General features: G+C 39.4%; 1 long non-coding RNA gene across 1 annotated transcript in view; it reads left to right on the top strand.

Moving 5' to 3' along the window:
• Positions 1–6,740: 6,740 nt before the first annotated feature.
• LOC138985844 (uncharacterized) overlaps positions 6,741–15,729 on the top strand; it is a 46,025-nt gene continuing 37,036 nt past the window's right edge. Inside the window, exon 1 of the long non-coding RNA XR_011462809.1 lies at positions 6,741–6,875. This is a non-coding gene — a long non-coding RNA (uncharacterized lncRNA). The remainder of the gene's footprint in view (positions 6,876–15,729) is intronic.

Raw genomic sequence — 15,729 nt, 5'->3', positions numbered from 1 at the left:
TCCCTATCACTTATAATGTGATAAAGATTAATGGGTTGGTTCAATTTAGAATCTAGCAAAATGACAATAGTTTTTTCCTTCAATTCAGTCTTTGTTTTTCTTCTTAAAAAGCCATTTAGTTTTCATGCAGTTATGACATTTCACCATTTAGCAGTGACAGGAAGTTTGATAAAACTGCCATTAGATAAGCTTGGGACCTGACTTTTTATTTTTTTTATTTTATTTTTTCTGACTTTTTAATAGTAGAGTTAATGCATCTTCTTCTAGATCACAAGAAGTGTTTTTTCCAATGAGTAGTAATTTCATAGATTTAGGCGGATGAAAGATACTCTAGCTTTGTTTACTTAGGAATGTTTAAAGCACTAGCCTAGAACCAATTATAAAAATGTTGTTCTTCTATTAACCAATGCACTTTTTCTAGCTGTTCCACACTTCTGTTGTTTCTGAAGACATTTACAGAAAGTTTGCTACCATTTAGGCACATTCATTTTAGCAATACCACTGCTATACTTATGGATTCCACAAAGCTTTAGTAATCCAAGTGTGTGTTTAAGACATTCATTGTACTTAATTCATCCATTTATTCATTCCATATTTATTGAATTCCTACTAGGGAAGTCCCATAGTTTTTTTTTTTATATGCATATTATGGTAGCATAATGTAATATACTATTCTGCATTTCTCCTTTTTTCATTTAACAATTTCTAATTTATAAGATATATTGTTCTTTGGGCACATTAAATTCATTTCAATATTATGACCAACACATTTCAATATTAAAGTTATAGTAAAAAGATAAGGAAGTAGAAATGACTTCCTGGTGTTCCAGTGGTTAAGAAACTACCTTGCAATGCAAGACATGGATTCTATCGCTAGTCTGGGAAATGAGATCCCACATGCCGCAGAGCAGCCGAGCCCTCGCTCCACAACTACTAGAGAGTCCATGTATCACAATGCAAGATCCCACATGCCACAACTAAGACCCGACACTCTAGAAAAGACTTTGAAATGATTTCCTTAAGTCAACAGGGTGCTGTTTATTACAGAATCAAATGTCTACCTTTTCTAAAAAATAAATTATAAATATACACGTGAAACAACAACCAAAAAAATTAAGAGGAAAGAGAATAAGAGTAGATATATGTTCAGGAAACGGAGAAGGCAATGGCAACCCACTCCAGTACTCTTGCCTGGAAAATCCCATGGATGGAGAAGCCTGGTAGGCTGCAGTCCATGGGGTCGCTAAGAGTCGGGCATGACTGAGTGACTTCACTTTCACTTTTCATTTTCATGGATTGGAGAAGGAAATGGTAACCCATTCCAGTATTCTCGCCTGGAGAATCCCAGGGACGGAGGAGCCTGTTAGGCTACCGTCTATGGGGTCGCACAGAGCCGGACACGACTGAAGCGACTTAGCAGCAGCAGCATGCTGAGGAAAGAACCTATGTAGGCTCAGAAAAAGGTAAAAGGGCAATAAACTATGTAAAGATGTGCTTTGTGATTCTGTACATGGTGTTACAGGTAGTTCTTTGGAATGATAAACTATCAACAATAACCTGCTCAGCCAGTAAGTCAGAGTCCAGCAAGGGGGTTCTGTGGGTTTCCATTGTTTCTAGCTTAGTGTTTTTTCTGAGGCGTCCAAGAGAGCATCACATTTGTCAGGACCGCTGAAAGCCTTTAGTTTTGTCTTTCAAAAAGTTCTAATGAAATGGCTAGATGGCAGCCGCTTCCAAGGTGTTTATGTTTCTATTTACCTAGCCAATCCGCTCACATAATATGAGTCAAATTGTCAGATACCTGAATGTAATATTTCTGTTCTGCCATCATAATTTTGATCTAGTCTAGGACGCTGTACATTTAAAAATGAATACCTGCAATGTGTATTCTTCTAGTTCATCCAAGATTCACTTACCAATGTTTAAAATTTATTATTGTTCAATGCAAAAAATTAATGAAGTCTTAATGTCTCATTAAGAGTATTTCATTATTAAAATATTAATGGAAAAGGTGCTTCAGGATAGGGTCTTGAAATGATTTACTGGTAGCTTTGGGATTTAAAAAGTGAAACATAATTATAAAATTATTTGTGGATAGATAAAAGGAAAACTGTAAAAGAACATTAATCGAAGCTTTGGTCTGGGACCATAATTTTGGCGATTTTTGATCTTCAAAAACAACTGAGTCTCATGGTATACATACAATGGAATATTACCCAGTCATAAAGAAGAAAGAAATAACGCCATTTGTGACAACATAGATAAACCTAGAGGGTCTTATGCCAAGTAAAACAAATCAGAAAAAGACAGATACTGTATGATTTCTTTTATATGTGGAACTTAAAAAAAATAAACATAACAGAAATAGAGACATAAATTTAGAGAACAAATATGTGGTTCCCAATGGGGAAGAGAGAAGTAGATGAGGGAGATTAAGAGGTACCAACTTCCAATTGCAAAATAAAATGAGTCATGGAGATGAAATGTACAGAGTGGGAAATATTGTCAATAATAATGTAGTATTTGTATATGATGACAGGTAATAACTAGATTTATCATGTGACTATTTTGAAATGTACAGAAATATTGAATCACTATGTGGTAGAACAGGAACTAAGATAGTGTTGTAGGTCAATTATACTTCAAAAACGAACTCATAGAAAAAGAGATCAGGTTTACGGTTACCAGAAGCAGGGTGTTTGGAGAAGAGGCAGTTAGATGAAGACAGTCAAAAGGAACAAACTTCCAATTATAAGTAAGTACTAGGGATGTAATGTACAAAATGGTAAATATAATTAACACTGCTTTATTTATATATGAAAGTTCTTATGAGAGTAATCCTAAGAGTTTCATCACAAAGAAATCATTTTTTTTCCTATTTCTTTAATTTTGTGTTTATATAATATGATGTATGCTCACTAAATTTATTGGGATAATCATTTTATGGTGCATGTAAATCAAGTCATTATGCTATAGGTTGTGACAAGTATCATGATATCATTTATATGTGAAATCTGAAAAATGATACAAATGAGCTTATTTGTAAAACAGAAATAGAGTCACAGACATAGAAAACAATTTTACGGTTACCAAAAGGGAAGGAGGGCAGGAAGGGATAAATTAGGATTTGGGGATTAACAGAAACATACTAATATATATATATAAGATAGATAAGCAACAAGAACCTACTGTGTAGCTCAGGAAACTGTGTTCAGTATCTTGTAATAACCTATAATGGAAAAGAATCTGAAAAAAGTATACATATAGACATATATATATATAACTGAATCATGTTGCTGTACACCTGAAACTAAAACATTGTAAATCAACTATATTTCAATAAAAAAAATAAATAAATTTAAAAACCTGAATCTGCAGGGCACCTTCTAAAATCTACCCCATCAAAAACAATGAGGCATTTGAGAACATCTCAAAAAGAAAAGTGGTGAGTGGGAAAATGGGCAAAAGACTGGAGTAGATATTTAACTGAAAAAGAGAAATGCAAATGACCACAGAAAAATACAGAGAAGTATTGAATAATAACCAGATATGGATATCGACAAGCATTTCTCTAAATTATAAAATCCAGGTCTTTAATAAAGAGCTTTTCACAAGGCATATTGGCAAAGATGTATTTAAGTTATAACTAATTTTATAACTCTCAAAGGGAACTGGAAACCAGCACTCTCATACATTGCTAGTAGGAGTAATTCTAGTTATGAGAATTTATCTTTAGGAAATAATCAGGTTTTCTTGTACAAATTTGTTCAGTACGGTGTAATTTATAATAAAGACTATAAATAACCTAGATGTTGAATAGATGAGTTAAACTGTGGTTTTTCTAGATGATGGATTACAAATGCGGCCATGAAAAACATTCATGCTTTAGAAAAATATGGAAAATATTTATGATATATTATTAAGGAATGCAGTTTTCAAAACACTAAGTACAAAGCTATCACGGTTATCTTTTTAAGTAAATATGTGTAAAAGTATGGGCACAAAAGTAATGTTAGAAAATTATAACTCAAAATGTTAAGAAAACCTTTTCCTCAGTGATGGGATAATAGGGTGGCATTTATTTAAGTCATGTCATGACTACTGAAAAAAGGAATACATTCTATATAGAGAGAGCTATTTTGTTTTAAGAATCTGTGGTAAGTGACTTTTTTTTTTAATTTGAGATTGAGTAAACAAGGATGACAAAGTGGGAGAGTTTTCCTATCAGATCAAATCATGCACTATTCAAACTGGAGGATGAGTTAGAAATAACCCAATTCCTTTTATTTCATAGATGAAAAAATGAAGCCCGAAGTTATCCTAGGGTACACAGATAGTATTTCAAATCCAAACAATAACTGGATTTTCTAATTCCTAGAATTTTATCTCATCTTTCTTCCTTTCTACTTATTGCATAATGGCAGAAAGTGAAGAGGAACTAAAAAGCCTCTTGATGAAAGTGAAAGAGGAGAGTAAAAATGTTGGCTTAAAGCTCAACATTCAGAAAACTAAGATCGTGGCATCCGGTTCCATCACTTCATGGCAAATAGATGGGGAAACAGTGGAAACAGTGGCTGACTTTATTTTGGGGGGCTCCAAAATCACTGCAGATGGTGATTGAAGCCATGAAATTAAAAGACGCTTACTCCTTGGAAGAAAAGTTATGACCAACCTAGATAGCATATTCAAAAGCAGAGACATTACTTTGCCAACAAAGGTCCGTCTAGTCAAGGCTATGGTTTTTCCAGTGGTCATGTACGGATGTGAGAGTTGGACTGTGAAGAAGGCTGAGTGCCAAAAAATTGATGCTTTTGAACTGTGGTGTTGGAGAAGACTCTTGAGAGTCCGTTGGACTGCAAGGAGATCCAACCAGTCCATTCTAAAGGAGATCAGTCCTGAATATTCATTGGAAGGACGGATGCTACAGCTGAAACTCCACTACTTTGGCCACCTGATGGGAAGAACTGACTCACTGGAAAAGACCCTGATGGTGGGAGAGATTGGTGGCAGGAGGAGAAGGGGATGACAGAGGATGAGATGGCTGGATGGCATCACCGACTTGATGGACATGAGTTTGGGTAAACTCCGGGAGTTGGTGATAGATGGGGAGGCCTGGTGTGCTGTGATTCATGGGGTCGCAAAGAGCTGGACATGACTGAGCTACTGAACTTAACTGAACTGAATAGTTGGCAACTGTGTTCTTTTAAGTCTGAGAAAAGAGATGGAAAAATTTTAGGATTTTGCTATATCTTAAAAACATGGTAACATATTATTTTTTAATTGTTTTCTTCATATTTTTGAATTGTCACTTCCCTCCCCTCACCCCCCAGAATTACTCATATACTGTACTTATCTTCAGAATAGTTCATTTGAAGTAAAATCTATAAATACAACTTCATGATACTGATTTAACTATCTCTTATATCCTCCCTTTTTACCCAGCTACCTTCCTCAAGATCACAGACTGATTATAAAAGGTAACAGCATGGTCTAAGAAGCCCTGATATAACCTCACTGCTCACTTTATCCCACTCCTTTCAAAGCAAATCCATCATTCAAGTCGCTTCAAATTGGGTCTAATATCTGGTTATGAAAAGATTTCTGACACAAAATCATTTAAATGTGGCTTCCCAAAGGTAGAGCAAGCAGCCTTGGTGCTCAGAGACTGCTGTCATTTAGATGAGAACAGATTATTGTCATCATTATGTAATCTTGTTCGTTTTTTTTTTTTTAATCTTGTTCTTTATAAAGAAAACAATTTGGCATTTATTTTACGTTGGTCTTCATAGCTGCATGAGGTAATTTGGGGAAGTAATCTGAATGACTATCTGACCCAGCATTTTTGGAAGCAAGTAACAGTTTTCAGCACAAATACTTCATGGAAATCTCTAAAGTAATATATTTTTAAATGATCAGAATATCAGAAACTTTTAAATTTTTGGAGATTGTTAGTATGCAAACATATTTCATTTGCTGACATCTCAGTCAAATCAGGATCTTGCTGTTGAATCAAAGAAGCCAAAGCCTATAAAGGCTTTCCTCTGTTATCTTCCCTATAAATAATAGATTCTTTCTACTTTAATTTACCTGGGGAGGTATACACAATATGAAAAGACAAAGTCTTGGCCCTCTGTAGGTCTGTCTGGTCTACTAATGGATAATGTGGTGCTTACCTGAGACCTCCATGAGTTTAGTCTCTACTCTGTCTTCAAAAGGAGAGAGAATACATTGTCCTCTGGCTTATCCAAACTGGAGAAGACAGCAGCTGTATGTGACTTTGTATCTGACATGGTTCTGGCATCTGGACAGAATCTTTTTGGTAGTCTGTGCTTTGTCACTTTCTAGCAAGTACAGCAAGTAGGCACCTGGGCCTAACACTTAACCACTCCATAGGACCCCAGACCTCCTTGAAGGTAGGAGAAAGGGGTTCCAGTGTTCTCAGCATTTAGTTGTCAGCCTCAAATGGACCTTAGTGTTCAGTTAATGAACAGGCGGCATGCCAGGGAGAGATACATGAGCTTAGATCTCAAAGGGTTGTATTCTCTGAAGCTGAAATCATAAACCAGAACATCTGATGTGTGTCTCATAACACAATGAAGGCGGGAGGCCTGCTGATGGAAATGTCACAGGCAGCTGCTTTTAGCACTTGGCTCTCACCAATGAAGCTCCTCTCTCCACGACTACACCCCACCCTCTTCCTGCACGAAAACCATTTAGGGCTCATTCTCATCCTGCATAGCAAGAAAGAAGCTGCAAATTCATATCTGTTAAATCAGTCTATGTGGCTGGTTGATGTGCCTGGTGGATTATAAGAGTGACTGGCTCAGCCACTGTTTTGAATCAGGAAAGGGAGACAATTATGTGCCTTGCCCTGAAAGGTAAGGAACATAGCCTATAGTCCTAATAACAGTGTCCTTTGAACATTGCTTAAATTGCTTTGTTCTCCTCCTGCTGCTAAGTCGCTTCAGTCGTGTCCAACTCTGTGCGACCCCATAGACGGCAGCCCACCAGGCTCCCCCGTCCCTGGGATTCTCCAGGCAAGAACACTGGAGTGGGTTGCCATTTCCTTCTCCAATGCATGAAAGTGAAAGAGAAGTCGCTCAGTTGTGTCCAACTGTAGCTACCCCATGGCCTGCAGCCTACCAGGCTCCTCCGTCCATGGGATTTTCCAGGCAAAAGTACTGGAGTGGGGTGCCATTGCCTTCTCCTACCACTATATAATAAAGCTATATAATAAAGCATTTAATGCTGAGTGACTTCCTAGCATGGTTGTGAAGACAAGGTATTCCCTCCATCTGAAATTCTTCCCTCACTTGTCTGACGCCAAATCCTCTTTATCCTTTAAGTTGAAACCTCAATTTCTTGAGGAGAGCTTCCCTAATCCTACTTTCTTACTGCTCAAAAGCAAGAAATCCCCCAGTTATCACTCCGTAGCACCTGGTTTTTCCCTTTTTACAACCTGTGTCATGCTTAATAATTGTTCACTGTCTGTCTTCCCTATTAGATTTTAAGTTCCATTAGAGTAGGAATCTTATCTGTCTTTTGAACCTGACTCTCCATGAAGCACTGTGCTTTGCACATATTTGGTGCTTAATAAACACGCTGTAATTCATGGGGTCACAAAGAGTCGGACACGACTGAGCAACTGGACTGAACTGAACTGAAACATTTGTTGGATGAATGATGAATCGCTTCTTATAATCACTTTTAGGTTCCTTTGTGAAAATCAGTGTTGAACTCTCTGCCTTCCTGACCAGGAGGTGATACTAAGATTAGGTGTTGAATCCGAGCCAAAAGGACTGTTATTTACTGTTCAGTTCCCCGTACCCGACTGCTGCTCGCCTTTTCATATCACCCAAATCTGAATTCGTATCATCAGGGCGAATTATTTTGCACTCCCTAAGCAATCATTTTTATGAAGATTGCAGTCTGTGTTCATTTATAAGTGAAACCAAGAAGCCTACCTGGCTTTTAGAGTTGAGTGTTGTTTCCTAATATTTTTGTAAATTTAAAGAATCATTAAGCTCCTATAGAAAAGATTTCGTGTGATCTATTAATAATTACTTTGAGAATGAGTTTGCCAACTTCAAAAAAATTCTTACCCAAACACCTGCTTGTTGACTGTAGGTGTTTTGGAAATACTAACCTGAACTTGAGTATCTAATTCTATCTAGAAACTTTTCAGAGTAGATTCAGAATCAAAACAAGGAAAACCAACATGATATGCCACTTACTAATTCAGTGATTTATTAATTCAGTAATTATTCGTGAACAGTATAAGCCAAATACTATTCTAGATATTTGGGAATATCGGTAAATAAAACATTCTTGTGCTCAAGGAAATAGTGATAGGACTATCGTAGAATAGACTGCAGTCACCAAATATTCCTTTGCTCCTCTGCTTTTCCCAGCCTTCCTTCAGCTACGTTAGGGTCAAGTGATGTCTTCTGGCTCATATCCTTAAGGAAGTCTTGTGTCACTTTCAGGCTGAGGAAGTTATAAACCACTGTGCCTCCTCTGACCCTTTCACCCCCTCACAGAGACCTCAGGAGTTACATGTTCCACATGTACAGCTGAAAGATTGTAGATCCTGAGTCATCTTGGTTAATCGAGTGAAGGTGTGGAATAGAACAATGCACCCTTTACTGCCTGCCAACCTGGGCTAGATATAGGGCAAAGTGTGAGATATATAATTTTACTGGTTAAGCCATTAAGAATTCAGGGTTTGACTGCTAGGATAGCTAGCATTAACTACGCTGAGCGATACAACTTCTATTATTTATTCAACACCTTTTGTGTGCTAGTACACAGTTCTAGGCTGTAAGAGTGATTTATTACTGTTACAGCCATGACAATCACTTCTCTTGCCAAAAGGGAGGCATTTTTAATACTCATCCTGAACTATTACATTCATTCTCATCAGGTATGCTCTTTTTTTTTTTTTTAAACGGTAACTCTTAGAATAATACGAGTCTTGAAATCTTAGAGGGAAAAAAAGAGTGTTAGGCTTATTCTGCTGCTGCTGCTGCTGCTGCTAAGTCGCTTCAGTCGTGTCCGACTCTGTGCGACCCCATGGACTACAGCCCACCAGGCTTCTCCGTCCATGGATTCTCTAGGCAAGAACACTGGAGGGGTTGCCATTTCCTTCTCCAATGCGTGAAAGTGAAGTCGCTCAGTCGAGTCCGACTCTTAGCGACCCCATGGACTGCAGCCCACCAGGCTCCTCCATCCATGGGATTTTCTGGGCAACAGTACTGGAGTGGGGTGCCATTGCCTTCTCCGAGGTTTATTCTAGATGACTGAATTTGAAGCCCTTATCCTGATCTATAGCTGGCTGAGTAGGTTATTTAATCTGCCTTGTTTTTCCCATCGATAAAACTTGATGTTAATATTTTGCTCCTAATATCACAAGGTTATTAAGATGACTACAATGAGCTAACTTTATAAACTGTGGAGCATTTATACAAATATAACACAGCCATCCTCATCAAATTTAAGACACGACCAATTTTAGGACACATCATTATTTTATATACTGCCAACAAAGAAAAGAATGCCACAAGTTAATCAATGGGGCAATGCTTTCTATTCATGCAGCCCTTATTAAAGACCTTATTAAGTTTATTTGAACATGTATTTTTATCATATATTACACTAGTGCATTTTTCATACTGTTCATGGAGTTCTCGTGGCAAGAACACTGGAGTGGTTTGCCATTCCCTCTTCCAGTGGGCCACATTTTGTCAGAACTCTCCACTATGACTTGTCCGTCTTGGGGTGCCCTGCACCACATGGCTGATAGCTTCACTGAGTTATGCAAGCCCCTTCGCCATGACAAGGCTGTGATGCACGAGAGTTGGACCATAAAGAAGGCTGAGTGCCGAAGAATTGATACTTTCAAATTGTGGTGCTGGAGAAGACCCTTGAAAGTAACTTGGACTGCATGATCAAACCAATCAATCCTAAAGGAAATCAACCCCAAATATTCATTGAAAAGACTGATGCGGAAGCTGAAACTCCAATACTTTGGCCATCTGATGCGAAGAGATGACTCATTGGAAAAGACCCTGATGCTGGGAAAGATTGAAGGCAAAAGGAGAAAGGGGTGACAGAGGATGGATGAGATGGTTAGATTGCATCACCGACTCAAGGGACATGAAGATGAGCAAACTTCAGGAGACAGTGAAGGACGGGGAAGCCTGGCGTGCTGCAGTCCTTGGGGGTCACAAATGGTTGGACACAACTTAGGGACCGAACAACAAGAAACACTAGCGCATCAATAAAAGGGAAACTATGAATGTTACAGTAGTTCAGTCTTTACATTCAGAGTCTGTCTTCTGCAGCGTTCCTTAAGCAGGGTTCCACCATTTTTTTTTGTAATTTTCTTCCAAGCTCCTGATATCCAATCTACAAGTTTTGATGCTGGTGCTTTCTTGATCTTACCAAAAGGTGTTAAGGGAAGGTTTTCAGACAACAATTAGGATTCATATTTCTTGTGTAAATGGTGCTTAAATGGTTTTGTTTTTGTTTTATTGTTTTTTTTTTTTTACTAAAATGTCCATGGATTTTAGTTATCCTGTTTGTGGATGAGCGGGCAATAGCAACTACATGCTGCCTCCTCCTCCTCTTCCTCCTGCTGAGAGGTAAAAAAAACTGAAAAAGACCAATTGTCTCAATTTTAGAAATGTTAAAATGTGAAAATAGATGTATCTTGAAAGAGAGAAAGTTGTTTTGTTTTTTTTTTTACAAAGCTCTGCTACCCAGGAACTCACATCAGTCTTTGATCGCCATCCCATCGTTAACATTCCAGTCCAGGCCATCACAATCTTAAATTTAGGACAATGCAATAAGAACAGTCTGGAGTGTAGGGGAAAGGGAACTGGCTTTGGTGTCTGAAGACCTGAGTCTGACTCTCAGCCCTGTGGTTTTTCAGATGAGCTCCTTTGGAGGTCGAGTCACTATTCTTTGGGGAAACACCTAATTCAGAAGGTTTTGGGGGGTTAATGTACACAAAAATACTTTAACTGTAAAATATATATGCAGAGGAAAAAGAACTAATGGTTGTGGAGTGCCAGAAATGGTACTGCTTACTTTGCTTGCATTATCTCATTTGATCTATGTAAATACTAGTGTTTGTTGCTCAGTCACGTCCGACTCTGCAATCCCATGGACTCTAGCCTTCCAGGGTCCTCTGTCCATGGAATTCTCCAGGCAAGAATTCTGGAATGGGTTGCCATTTCCTTTTCCAGAAGGAGTTTCTTGATAAATATCTTGCTAAGGTATATACTATCTTGATCATCTTGCTATCTAATCCACTTAATGCTGTATTAAGCCTTTTCCCTAAAATACCTCTTTTCTTGCCTCATACCTTAAAGCAGAAATCATATATTCTAGTGTTTGGAACACGAACAAGTTGATGACTATGAGCCGGTCACGGAGCTGCAGCCTCTTACTTGCTTTTCTTGCCTTGCAACCAGAAACACTTGAAATGAGAGACCCTTGAGCTACTACTGCCTTCTTTGTGACTCTGTCGCCAAAGGCAGCCCCCAAGGACCATGCAGAAAGTTTTAACTTATTGTAAAAGTCTAAAATGAATCTAAGATTCAGGGTGTTAATCTGAGCAAGCATTAGACAATGTGAACAGAACAGGTGTGCAAAGTTGGCATCCAAAAAAATCATAGAAAACAGAGACCCCATTGAAAAGAATATAGTTTTGGGGACTGTAATTCTATTCATGGGAGGGGAAATTACCAGCAAGAAATCTAGTTCTGGGGATTAGAGGTATAAGGCAGGAACCTCTTTAAAACTAGATTACCTTTGAGACTGAATCTTTAACTAGTGACTAAGTTTTCTCCTGCTCTTCTAGCAGGAAGGTTCTGAATTCTTGAGTGAAGCTTAAACTGCAGGTTAGGGTTATAGATTCAAGCTCAAAGGCTAGAGCATTAAGAAGTTAAGAGCTAAGCACATTGTTACACGAAGTATATGAAATGCTATCTCAAAATATAAATAGGTGTGAGTAAGGTGGAGTGGGGTGGGGTTTAAAGCAATAAACTTTATTATATTTCAAATGTCCACAGAATAGCTTTGTGAAGCCTCAGAGGAGTAAAGACCCACAAAAATTGGGGGTCTTCAAGGCTCATCTAAAGGCCACCATCTTAGGACACATTTTCCAATAGCAGTGCTAAAATGTTTAATTTATAAAGTGAAAGTGAGCTCACTCGGTCGTGTCCGACTGTTCGTGACCCCATGGACTGTAGCCTACCAGACTTCTCCGTCCATGGGGTTTTCCAGGCAAGAGTACTGGAGTGGGTTGCCATTTCGTTCTCCAGTGTAAACATTGATTAGTTTATGTGTATTCACACTGACTCTACGTTAAGATTTTAAGCTTGAAGGCAGTAATAACATCTTACTTTTTAAAATATTCTACGTGTGCAATACCTAGCATAATGCTATATAGTGCTAAGAAAACTTATAAATGTCACCCTTTTCCATTTGAATCTGGCAGAGATTGTATCTTGCATGATCTCTATAAAAATGAGAAACTGGATTACTTTTTGGCATTCAGCACATAATTTTCTGAGAATACAGCCACTCCAGAAAATCTATCTTATTTTCAGAACTATTGCAAAATCTGACGCTTCTCTTCACTTCACTGGTATGCCCTTGTAATTGCCAAATGTGGCTTTGCCTCATGGAAATTCTATGGATTGCCAGCCCTTGCAGCTGTTGACCCTTGAAGTCTAATTCTCCTATAACATTAAATCAAGCAGCATTTCTTAGTGACCTAATAAGAACAGGCACTGAGCTAGTTTCCATCAAAGGCAAAGGTACACATTATCCCTGCCCTCAAGTAGTTTTTACAAAAACAAACATGAATATTTAAATAGTGTAAAGACAACTGATAGGAATAGGAGAAAGGATAGCAAAGGCAATGATACAGAAAAAAAATGAATTTACTGGAGGACAAAACATCTTTTTTACTTCCTTTATCTAGAAAGCCAGGATCCCAGTGTTAGAGCTGTCTGTGTGCTCTGTTTCTTCATGCCACTATTTGAGGTGTGCTTGTGGAAGACATATGATGTCCTTGTCCTATACATGGACCTTGGGCCCTTCCTGGATTTTAGGCTCTCATCTCTTGACCTGAGGTTACTTAATGGCACTCATGGAAACCCTGCTTTGGGAAATGTTCGCCTCCTCTCTTTACTTCTAATTCTCTATATTAGACTTTATACTCTTGTTGGTTTTGTTTTTAAGTTTTCTAGACCTGCGGACCTTGGGCTGGTACATGCTCATAGGTGCTCATTCGTGTCCAACTCTTTGCAACCCCATGAACTGTAGCCTACCAGGCTCTTCTGTCTATGAGATTTTCCAGGAAGAAGACTGGACTGGTTGCCATTTCCTCCCCCAGGTGATCTTCCCAACTGAGGGACTGGGATGTGTCTCCTGTGTCTCCTGCATTGGCAGGCAGTTTCTTTACTACTGTGCCACCTGGGAAGCCCCTTGGGCTGGTACCAGGCCACAAAGATACTCATATTGTCACAAGACTTACTTTCTTCCCCTAGGATGTTGGGCCAGAATATATATGATTTCTACTCATCCTTTTCACTCTGCCTAGAATATAAATTTCCTGGAACAGCCTTTTCTGTGGGGATGAAGAGACTGTCAAAGGCAGTGTAGTAGCCACTGCCTCCTGTTCCTTCACCTCATTTTCCCTATTCCCTCCTTACCCTCTCTCCCTTGGCGACTTCGTCTGTTTCCCTAAGAGAATGAATGTTCCAAGTCTTCAATCAATGCGCTCTAAAAGGAGAGAGAGCCTAAGAGTATGAGTCAACTTTATTCTTGGTACTGAACGCTGTTTGTTCTCTTGTTAGTTGCCCTGAGGAACAGGGAAGTACAGCTTCTATTTCTTACATCTATTTTTCTTTTCCTTTCATAAAAGGGAGGTGAAGGGTAGTCAGCACATTTCATTAATTTAAAAGAGATCCATTTAAAAGAAAATGATGAAACACTGAGCCCCTGTTATATACACATGCTCTGGGTGCATAGGGCATTATGAAATACTTACTTTATGGTGCTTAACATGTTACAATTGACTTTATTAACCTTAGTGTTGACTTCTTAGACAACCCCAGGAGATGAGCAGGCATCTGCCTGGTGGCCTGATAGTTGAAAATGCTCTCCTTCAATTTTTCCAGATTTGAAGAATACATCTGTTATCTACCGTTCTGTCCTCACCTTATATTTCAGTGATTTATAGATGTACCTAGGTTTCCATCGGGCTTCCCTGGTGGTTCAGTGGTAAAGAATCCACCTGCCAATGCAGGATATGCAGGTTCCCTGAGTTGGGAAGATCCTCTGCAAAAGGGAATGGCTACCCACCCTAGTGTTCTTGCCTGGGAAATCCCGAGGACAGAGGAGCCTGGTAGGCTGCAGTCCATGGGGTCACAAATGAGTCAGACGGGACTCAGTGACTAAACAATAACAAAAAAGGCCTCCATTAGAATGTAACCCCCTGAAAGAGAGAATCTTGTTTTCTCCTTCATCTTTGTTTCCCTCCACGTCATCAAGCTGCACATTCACATTGCACGTGCCAGTACTTAACAGATGTTTCTGAGTCAATCAGTTAAGCAAGCCTTGCCAAAGTGGTCGCCTGTCACTACTGCCTGGCTTTGTGGAAATCTTTCAGCCCTGAATGTTGGTTCTCAAGAGTGTTAAAAATAGCAACAATAATAATAGGTATTACCTGTGGCAACCAGGAGCAACAACTGCTGTGAGAACCAATGATAATGAGAGAAAGGACAAGGAGTTATGTTGCGAGTACAGCCAATCAGACCCTGCCTCAAACAGAGCCAGGGGACAGCTCCGAGGAATTATGTCCAGAAGGGAGCTGCTGGAGAACACCCACATTCATCACCAGTATCTATGACTTTCAGCACTCAGAAGACTGCCTCTGAGAAACGTTGCTCTGTGTCTCACACTGGGAGTGAGGAAGGGGAGCCTCTCTCTCTGGGCTCAGTCTGGAAACTTGAGTAGTCCCCTGACACGAGGATTGCTGAGAGACTGAGCAGATGCAATAGGAATGCCTGTGCTCTTCCCTGACTGCCTATTTTGGCCATCTCCCTGCTTTTAGTCTCCTCTGTGGAGGATTCAGAGGCTTGAGCCAAGCCAAAGATACAGGAGAAAGATCTGGAATATACCTCAATGGGTAGGGCCAATTAAGACAGAGGGGAGTGTACAGAGAAGAATGTTCAGAAAACAAACTCCTTACAAGAATCTGGAGTAATAAAGGGCCCAAGTCTTCTACTCAGTTAACCCCTGGACACTGGTGGGAGCTTCATTTTAATGTATGATTGTTGGGGAAAGGTGCGTGCATGTGCTAACGTGCTTCAGTCCTGTCTGACTCTTTGTCACCCTGTGGACTACAGCCCGCCAGGCTCCTCTGTCCAACCGATTCTCCAGGCAAGAACACCAGAGTGAGTTGCCATTTCCTTCTCCAGGGGATCTTCCTGATCCAGGGATTGAACCTGTGTCTTCTGTGTCTCCTGCATTGGCAGGGGGGTTCTTTACTAATGGCACCACCTGGGAAGCCCAAAGTTGGTATGATAAATCATGATATTTGGAGTGGGTGGACCAACAGTCTAGTCCCCTGGTTGGCCTTCAGTGGAAAGAATCAGTAGACTTCCTGATTCACCCTGCCCCTCTCTCAGCACCATTTAGAGATCTCTCCAGGGA

The sequence above is a fragment of the Bos mutus genome, chromosome 3, assembly GCF_027580195.1.
Source record: "Bos mutus isolate GX-2022 chromosome 3, NWIPB_WYAK_1.1, whole genome shotgun sequence".
Taxonomy (NCBI): domain Eukaryota; kingdom Metazoa; phylum Chordata; class Mammalia; order Artiodactyla; family Bovidae; genus Bos; species Bos mutus.
Note: the sequence above shows the minus strand (reverse complement) of the source record. Positions and strands in the feature narration are given on the sequence as shown.